The following is a 10,592-nucleotide window of genomic DNA, read 5'->3' on the forward strand; positions in this document are numbered from 1 at the left end:
TTTTCCAAAGGGAAGGCTTTCTATTAATAGGTTCTGAGTTCACATTCTTATAATACTAAGAATAGCAAAAAAGAGGATGCCATAGTATTAGCAATTAGATTTAGAAAGATGACTCTGACATTGGAGAACAATTTTAATATTGGCAAAAACCACCCCTCCCAAAGACAAACCAAAAAATCCCCACAAAACAAAAACAAACAGTGGCCCTGAGAACCATGGTTTATATTTGTCTGTATATGACCACTGATTCCAGTTGTCAGTGATCACTTCCTTCTTCCTCTTTTAATGCTAGATAAGTGTCTTTAGTTTTTGAGTAAAGGACCTACGCTTTAATTATAATTGAAGAATTTATGACTTAAATTGGTTTAATTAAAATATATGGAAAAGGGCAGATATAAATATGAATGAAACTCACCATAATGTATTTCTGTTTTCTCTAATGGATATTGATTTAAAGTTTAATCTATTATTTATGAACAGATTCAATGCTCATTATTCATGAGGCATGAGGCTTCTTCATAGGTCACTTTATACTATGACTAATTAAACTTACAGAGTAGAAATCCATATTTGTGTGATTTCTTAGGGCTCTTTGGAGTTATTTAGTTAACAATTGTTTGTTTCAACTTTTTGAATCATGACTTTTTATTCCAGGTAAACTCAGGGGTACAGAGTCTATGTGACATCAAATAGTCTCATAAAGTGACACAGTATTAAAGAATAAAAAGCTTACACTTTATAAAGACTAGCTACACTTAGTTATATTTAGCTACTAAGGTATACAAAAATTAAAGAAACAATATATTAGACATAGATTCTCTATGACTAAACTTAGTATATGTTCCATTTGCCTGGGACAGTTGTTACCCATTGTCTTGGCACAATTCTTAAAGGAGTCCCCTTCAGAGTCTGTCCAAGCTTGAAAATAAGTTATATGGTTACCCTGTACTAAGGAAAAAAATGGTTGGTCTTATCCCAATTTCTGTCTTTTCTTCATTTTACTCAATTTCCGTTTCATATCAAATTCTCAGAAGCCAGAATTCCCAGAGAATGATTGAAAGGATATCTGAACCTTGCCTAGGATGCTGAGGAACACACACTAATTTACCCTACAAGGTCCCAGCTGTGATATGGCAAAAAATCTCAGAACTCTGTGAGGTTGCACTTCTGTAGAAGAGACAGTTGCTTGCTGTTTGGCTTTCATACTGAAAAAGTCTCCGCCTCCCTTAAGTTCCCTTCATTAGGACAAGCAGCATTATAACAAGGAATCTGCTGTTTTGCTCCTTGCAAATCTTAATAGATAAACTAAAATTCCAGCGCAATACAATAATTTGAGCTTTTTCTTGAAATAGTTTTTAACTTCCACAATAAAATTGACGCAATACTTTGATAAATGTAGAGTTTAAAAAACTTCAGTCCTATGTATCTTTCAGCTTATCGCTCTAATATTTCTTATTCCATCATTGAATTTCTTAAAAACCTCTTCACATTCCCAGGCTTTTTTTTTCTACAGTATTTCATAATCACTTTCTAGCTACAACCTGTTATTTTTATGCTAAGTTAACTAAAACACTTCAATTAAGTCAGGGGCGTGTATTTAATTAAAGGCAAGAAGGAGGTTAACTGAATCAGTATGCCCCATAAACAACAGCTTTGCATTTTTAGAGAATGGTGGTAGTAGTGATGCATAGTTTTTCGGGTTTTTAAGTTTTGCTTTGTTCTGTTTAAGCTATGGCTATTATCATGGCTCTCTGATACAGTGTACTGGAAGGCAACCTTTTCCTTTTTACAAGCATTCCATAAGTAGCTATTTTGTACTAATATTTAGACATTCTTTGTCTAAATGTTAGTATATACAATATGAGTTAAAGTGGCATTGATGTATTAAACCCTTGTACAATGTTTTATGTTGACATTTTAGATTTCAATCATAATTTGTTAAAAATATTATTAACTCTTACTTTATTTCCCTTTCCAGATATGTTCTGCATTTATTTGATTATAAGTATCTTCATATATAATCTAACTTCAAATGGAACAAATTCTGCCCTGTCCACATGCTTCCTGGCTATTGGAAGCATCTTACCTGGGCAGCCTTTGTACGGCCAACTTTGATTATCTCACCTCTACAATGAGCCTGGCTCCTGGCCATCTGTGCCTGAGCTTCCCCTTCTGTGTGGCCCTTCTGTTCTCTTCCCTCCATTGATCCTAAACTCATAGGTGAATATGTCAGTTTGATATCCTTTCTCAAAGCTACCATAATAAAATACCCAAATATGACCCAGCTTGAGTAAGGACACTTTGTTTTAATGTGTGGTCTTCTCAGAAGAGCTTCCCATAGTTCGTTGTACCGGTTAATTACCCCACAGAAGCCAGCCTAATAGGGAAGACAGCTTAGCAACAACGGCCATAACCCTGCCCATAGGGGGCTGTTGTATAGGAATGCCCTCTCAATGAAGATCTTGAGACACAATTCCCAGGCTTCTGTCCTCATCTGGTCTTGCTAACTTCTTTTGTCTTCAGTTTGAAACTGGAATTTTAATCCCCAGCTATATTCTCAAATGCTGCACAGGACTGACAATAAGTCTACAGCCTGCCCCCAGTCGTCATCTCAGACTCAAAACCTTACTGCCTTACCCACATTGGCCTGATATTACAGACCTCTGATTTCCATTTATATTCAAGACTCACACCAATGAAAAGAAGACTTACTGTTTCTAGACTCTTCCATCTGCTTCAATCTCTAGCATAATTTTCTCAAGCCATTTATGACTGCTGAAGCTCTTAAACTTGTTCTTTTTGTGCAGTCCTCTCCCATGGCAGCCACCAGTATTATCCTAATATATGGATATGGGAAAAAGGAAAAATTTAAAAATGCCCAGTTCTCATTTTTCTTTTCTCTGCCTAGTAATATCTGGTAGCCCCCACAAATGATAAGCAAATTGATTGCTTTGGCAGACAAGATTCCTTAAAATCTTACTCCGAACAAAGTTTCAATTGCAGTTGATAACTATCCCAACGTGTCCATGTATCCTAAATCCTAACTAAGCAGGACAACTAAAATGACTCCCCTGACTTAGGTTTCAATATTTTCGTGCCATTACCTTTCTCTTTCATTAGTCTGGAAATGCTTTATTCTCATGTCTTATCTCGCAAAGTCTATTCACTCTGTACAGACGCATTGAATTATCATCTGCATTAGAAAGCCTTCCCCAGTCCATCTAGAAGGTAAAAACTGTTTATATGTTACTTACTACAGTGCATTGTTAGTGTCCTTATGATTTCTCAAGTCTTAGTTACTGGAGAGGAAATATCATGACTACAAGAGGCATCTCTACCTGTTGAAATAAAAAGTTGGCTGGGGATAAATAAAAGTATTATCAGACTGATTGTAAGGATGTAAAATGTGCAAACAACTCCTCTAAAATCTTTTATTTTCCTTTCATTATTTGTTTGAATTTGTTAGGAAAATAATCATTTTCCTAATTTATGTTTGCATATAAAGGTATTCCTTAAAAATAAAGAAACTTTTGGCTGCAGTGAACCTAACTATTAGCTTAGCTTCTATACCCTCCCAACCAGGCTCTTAGGGAAGTTCCAGGTTACTCACTAAAGATGGTTACCACTTTATCAGACCTAACTGAGTTTATTCCATTTTCTTAATATATTCATTAGCCGGCCAAGCAAGGTGGCTCATGCCTATAATCCTAGCACTTTGGGAGGTCAAGGCAGGTGGGTCACTTGAGGTAAGGAGTTTGAGGCCAGCCTGGCCAACATAGTGAAACCCCATATTTACAAAAACAAATAAACAAACAAAAACTAGCTAGGTGTGGTGGCATACATCTATAATCCCAGCTACTTGGGAGGCAGAGGCACGAGAATTGCTTGAATCTGGAAGGCGAAGGTTGCAGTGAGCCAAGATTGTCCCACTGCACTCCAACCTGAGCAACAGAGTGAGAATCTGTCTCAAAAATATATAAATGTGTGTATATATATGTGTGTGTGTGTGTGTGTGTGTGTGTGTGTGTTCTCACATTTAGAGATACCCTTACAAAATAATAACTTGTGTTCTGAATTTAGCACACTTACATACCTGAGGAGAGCATAAACTAATCAATGGGTGGTCAATATGAGAACTGATAGTACTGATTGAAGGGTTAATAGAGAACTTTCTAGAATTAAAAAAAAAAAATGTGTTCTGAGATTGAAAGTGTACAAAAAGTAAAATGTGTGGTCAATAGAAATAAATTCACATTTGGATACATTGCAAGGAAACTAAATACAGTACACTGCATCAGAGAGAAATATTATATATATATATATATATATATATATTCATTAACCTTAAGTCGGAATAATTCTGAGCTCAAAAGACATAGACACACAGTAAAACATAAAGAAGTAATTTGCTTTTAAGGAGGGAGTTGTCCATGCCCATAAGGCCACTTGGAAATCACTTTGTAGTTGTTCTACCTAAATTCCATCATGAGAGTGGTCACTTTCTCAACTGTACAATTCACCCTGCCAGGTTTAACATCAGCAAATGACTAACTGGAAGTTTGATCATTAAGTTAGCCACATAGCTTCCAAGGGACTATGACAGGAAGTCTCCACGTAAACATGAGAGGCAACCATGTGCCTTTTCCATGTAAAATTGGACTTCATTTCTTAGGGAATGAAAATCATAACAATAATTACTATTCGTAGCTTCCACTGCACCTCCCAACATCACCCTGCTATTTTCTTCAGAGGCTTGGCATTTTCAAATGAACAGTTTTCTACCTATAACAATGTAATCTTGATTTCTCTCCATGACCTCAAAATTGTTTATTTATATATTTAATCTGTTGGGTTTTTTTTCCTGAGTTGAGATCTTGAGTCTGATATAAGTTCATAAATACAATTAATTGTACCCCAGAATACTATGACTTCATTATAGGAATAACAAAACATAAGTAGCAAAATCTGAAAAGCTTATTTTGTATGCCATCATCTTAACTAGGTATACAAATTTGTATGCAATTTCAAACATATTATTGGGAGGGAGAGATTTAAAAATCAGGCATTGTATTATTTAACTACTGTTGTATACGAAAATACTCCAAAACTCAGTGGCTTAACACAACAATAAATTATTCTTTTTCATAATTCTGATTGTTGGCTTAGTTCTGCTTCTATTTCCTGTGGCTGCATTCTAGTAGAGGGTTGGCTGGGGTCATGTTAGGAAGGCTAGACAATGCGTCCTTGTAAGACAGTGATCTCAGGGTTCCAACATGGCCGTCCCCAGTGCACAAGCATATATTCAGCCTCTGCCTATGTCACATTTGCTGATATCCTATTGGACAAAGCAAATCACATGACCAAGCCTAGCGTGAGTATGGAAAGGGCTACAGAAGAGCTTAGATAGTGAGAGGCATCATGTATCAGTACCGTTATTGCAACAACCTACACAAATAGGGTAGTTTGGGAGCATTTTTTAGTTTAATTTAGTTTTGTTTTGTCTTACTTAAAGACAGGGTCTTGCTCTGTCACCCAGGCTGAAGTACTGTGGAATGATCAGAGTTCACTGCAGCCTCAAACTCCTGGGCTCAAGCAATCTTCCTGCCTCTGCCTCACAAGTAGCTGGGGCTGCAGGCATGTGCTACCATGTGCCGCCAAAATTAGCTACTGGCTAATTTTTAAAAATTTTTTAGTAAAGATAGGATGTTTCTATTTTTCCCAGGTTGGTCTCAAACTCCTGGCTTCCAGTCATCTTCCAGACTCAGCCTCACAAAGTGCTAGGATTACAGGCAGGAGCCACCATGCCAGGCCAAGAGAATATTTTATTCTCACATTTAGAGATACGCTTAAAGAATAATAACTTGCTTTCTAAATTTAGCACACTTACACACCTGGGAAGAGCATAAACTAATCAATGGATTGTCAATATGAAAACTAGTATTACTGATTAAAGGATTATTAATAGAAAACTTTCTAGAATTAAAAAAAAGACATGACTTCTGAGACTGAAAGTATACAAAAAGTACAATGCAATGTATGATCAATAGAAATAAATTCACATTTAAGTATATTGCAAGGAAACTAAATACAGTGCATCAAGGATAAATATAAAATATTTTTTTAAAAAAGACTAATTATAAATGAAAAACATTCGTAAGACAAAACAACTCTTATCAGTAACAATAAATTATAGAACCAAGTGGAGTGATATCTTCCAGTTCCAGGGTTAAATAACTTTCCATTAGAATTCTATACTTAATTAAATTATTATTTTAGAATAAGAACGAATCTTTAAAAGTTTAGATGATAAAAGCTTAAGAGTATTTTCTACTTTAAAAATGATAGATAAAATTCCATATCATAGTTAATAAGGATGATATGGAATTGGGATTGTGTGAATAGGCAAAGCATATTATGCATTTTGAAGTATAGATAGATATTTTTAATAACTTTAAACTTTGTTAGAAAAAAAATGTATATTTAAGTAAGTAAAATGTAGTGGGTGTTCACTGAATGAAAAGAAACATAATCAATACTTCCAAATCAGCAAAGGAAATAAAGGCGAATTTTGACAGTGGTGGTCTTTATTTCCTTTGCTGATTTGGAAGGGTGAGAGGGTGTTGATGAGGTGCTGAGAGGGTGTTGTAGTCAGGATACTTTAGATTGTGATGATAAACAAACCACCCCACAATATTGCTGGCTTAAAACAGAAAGTCTGTTACCAAAGGCAACTGTTCTTAATGCAATGGCTTGACATTTCACCTCCACATTAACATGTCCTTCAAGACCGTAGTAGCAAAGGAGGAAAGCTTTGGAGGCTATTGCATATTAGTATTGGCAATTCTACATGGAAGTTACCGATGTAACTTCTATCATATTTTATTGGATAAAGCCATTTATCAAGCTAGACCCAAGCCCAAGGAGAAGAGAAATGCAATCCCATCTATACTAAAAGAAAAAGAATCATAACTATTGGTGAGTAGCACTCATGTGTATCACAGAGGGAAATGCTTATGTACGGGAGTTATTCATGTAATTATTTTTTCCTTTAAAAATTGAAGCAGGCTGGGCACGGTGGCTCAAGCCTGTAATCCCAGCACTTTGGGAGGCCAAGGTGGGTGGATCACGAGGTCAAGAGATCAAGACCATCCTGGCCAACATGGTGAAACCCCATCTCTACTAAAAATACCAAAAAAAAAAAAAGAAAAATTAGCTGGGCATGGTGGCGTGTGCCTGTAGTCCCAGCTACCTGGGAGGCTGAGGCAGGAGAATTGCTTGAACCTGGTAGGCAGAGGTTGTAGTGAGCCAAGATCACACCACTGCACTCCAGCCTGGCACCTGGCGACAGAGCAAGACTATGTCTAAAAAAAAAAAAAAAAAAAAATTGAAGCAAATATTCTTAAAAGTTAGTATTTGTTTAAATATGACCAACACATGAATGGTTGTTACATTATTTTTGGCACATCTCTATATCATTTTATATAATATTAAAAATCAAATGTCCTTAGTTATGACAACCAGAATTTTCTATTTTAGCTTTATTACATATTATTCTGTGTTTGCGGCCATACATAAGCAATGCTGTCCTAATAATTAATCTTATAGCATTGACTAATTAGCATTTTACCTTAGTCTTTTACCTATTCCTTGCTGATGGAGCACATTAAAGCATTTGGCTATGCAAGAGTTGCTCTTACCTGAGCAATTCTATAAGAGATGTTTAATTTTAAAGCTTCTTTCCAAAAATACAGGAGAAAATAAAACAAACAAAAATCCCTTATAAATCCAGGTAATTATAAAATTATTTGAATAACACTGAAAAAAAACATTTGTTTTAGAGTTAGATAATACAGAATTTGAATCCCTAGTTAAGTAGCTGCATGATTAGGGCAAGTTTTCCTAACCTCTGTTAAGTTTCAATGTCCTCTACCGTAAAAATAGTGACTATAGTGCTTATTTCTAATAATGTTAGGGGGATCAAAAAAGCACGTGACACATAGTAAATGTTTAATTGTTTGATGATTCAATCAGATGCAATTATTGTTTTAAATAAACCCTAGAAGTAAGAAATAAAATTTTAAAAATGTTAGATTAGCCTTTTGAAAAATATGCCATCAGTTATGGTAATAACAAAAGAGTGAATCCCCTAACCTTCTATAGCCACCTACTCCTGTTGCTGAACTTGCTTCCCAAAAGATATAGGTAAAAAGAATAACATAGTAAAATGCAAACTATTATCAGTACTGACCTCCGCTCCAAATCCCTGTCTGATTAATCTTTATCATGATGAAATAGACTGAAATATTTGTGAGTTTTGAGAGCTAATTTTGCTCTGTCTTCCTGAGATTTATAACAAAATCACTTTCTTTATTGTGAATCTGGTGCAAAATTTACTGTCTTTCCCAAAAGCTGGTACTTAAGATTCAAAATGTATATATTTTTTCTTGATATCTTTGGTTCTAGTAGTTGGACGATAATGCTGTAAGGTTTTCAATCTATCTTGTATGGGATTTGCTAAGGTGCTTGGATATGTAATTTGATAGTTTTCATCACATTTATGAAGTTTTCAACTATTAATTCTTGTTTCTGCCCCACTCTTTCATCTCCCTCCAATGACAGATGCTTAATAGAGTTCCACAGGTCATGGAGGCTTGGTGAATTTACTAAATGTTTTTTCTCAGTGTTCTTCAGATTGGACAATTCTACAGCTATGTCTTCAAGTTCAATGACAAATTTCTACCATCTCCAATCTGCTGTTAAGTCTACCCAGTGAATTTTTTATTGTGCTTTTTAATTCTAGAATTTTCATCTGTTTCTTTTTTATAGATCTCAATTTTGTGCTTAGATACCCTATTAGTGCACTCATTAAGATCATCTTTGTCTTTAAACATTATCTATAATAGTTTTTTAACATTCTTATATGTGTTTAGAATTATATCTAACTCATCTTTGTTTTAATCAAATGCATTTTCTTGTTTATGTGTCACTTTTTTGTTTCTTTGGAAGTCAAGTAACTGTTTATAATATGGTGGAGTTGAAATTATAACTTGCAGAAGGCTGGAATAAGTTGCATTTATTTAAAGGAGATTGCCTTTTATTCTGGCAGGCAATTAAATTACTAGAAGGACTTTTTGCTCTTGTTAGGTTTGGTTTTAGTCTTTGTAATCATAGGTCTATTTTGGTTTGATCCTTAGTCTTAGAATGAGACCCTTACCACAACATGTGGTCCTTACTCAAAAGGTGTGGCTTTTCTAAGATCTCGGTTACATTCTCAAGGCAGTAAGGACTCTCCATTCTGGCTGAACTGGAGCTTCAGGGTTTCCCAGCACAAAGCAATCTCTGGTATCTCCATTCGACTCTCAATCTCTTGGCAGCTACTCTACTAGGCCTTGCACACACAGCCCAGCCCCTGGTTAAGAATCCAGAATGAGCCTCCATGCATATTTCTGTGCTCTCCACTCCCCCACCTCTCACACACAAGGCTCAGTTCTCTTCTGGTTTCCTGCTCTGCAAATTTAGCCATGTCAAGAGCCCAGAACTCTGATTTCTGCCTCTTCAATTTAGTGAAACTGCCACTCTACTTGGACTGTGCCTCTTGTGCCACCATAGGAAGAATATCCCCAGGCCAAAAAATAGGGTGAATGTCCGAGCTCACCTCGTGTGCTTTCCTTCTTTTAATTATCAGAATCCTGTGTTGCTTGAAATGCATAAGATCAGCTGTCATATCCATTATCCAGTTTTAAAGTTGCTTATGGTAGGAAAGCAAATCTAGTAACAGGTACTTCATCATGGCCAGTAAGAGTCTTCTGAGTCCTTTTCCCACTCCACTGCTAGCATGAGACCGAAGATAGTCCACGGCTTATTTTTCTTCAGGTCCATATTTTCTTTGCATGGCTGTATTCTAACCTTGCTTTGTCTTTCTGATTTCACCACTCTCTGTAGGAGGTAAAAGAAAGTAAAACACAATAAACTCTCTGAGCCCTGCTATTTAATGATGGAGTCTCTTAACCTGAGAGAGAAACATGAACATTTTCTGGGACAAAATATGCTGCATTTTTCTACAGCTATAACCTCTTGATATTTTGTGCAGTGGGTTATGTTAGTGGATAATTAAAGCTTGGCTACTTTATAATCAAAGTACTCAAGCTCTTTGTTACCCAAAGTAACCAAGTCATATTTACATAGATATTTGCTATATGGAAAGCCCCTTAGTCATTTTAGACTGCCATAGAATAGGTGGCTTAAAAAACAGAAATTAATTTTCTCACAGTTGTAGAGACTAGAGAGTCCAAGATCAAGGTCTGGCAGTACTATTTCAGGTGAGAGCTGTTTCTATCTTGTAAACGGTAGACTGAACCTTATGTCCTCACATACAAGAAGACGGAGAAAGAAAGCGAGAGAATGCAAGCACACAAGCATAAGCTCCCAGCATCTCTTCTTACAAGGGCATTAATCCCATTGTGGGGGCCCCATCATCATGGCTTCATCTAAACCTAATTATTTATCAAAAGCTCCATCTCCAAATGCCATCACACTGGGGGGGTAGGGCTTCAACGTATGGATTTGGGAGGCACACAGCTCAGCCCATATCA

At 36.0% G+C, this 10,592-nt stretch overlaps 1 long non-coding RNA gene across 1 annotated transcript; it reads right to left on the reverse strand.

Moving 5' to 3' along the window:
- Nucleotides 1-1,883: 1,883 nt before the first annotated feature.
- Nucleotides 1,884-10,381, reverse strand: LOC116549287. Its single transcript, XR_004267789.1, has 3 exons — nucleotides 9,656-10,381; nucleotides 3,255-3,358; nucleotides 1,884-2,837 (listed from the first exon to the last, which is right to left on the reverse strand). It is a non-coding gene; the product is annotated as an uncharacterized LOC116549287 (long non-coding RNA).
- Nucleotides 10,382-10,592: the final 211 nt, after the last annotated feature.

The sequence above is a fragment of the Sapajus apella genome, unplaced genomic scaffold, assembly GCF_009761245.1.
Source record: "Sapajus apella isolate SASKATOON/1434 unplaced genomic scaffold, GSC_monkey_1.0 scaffold6, whole genome shotgun sequence".
NCBI lineage: Eukaryota > Metazoa > Chordata > Mammalia > Primates > Cebidae > Sapajus > Sapajus apella.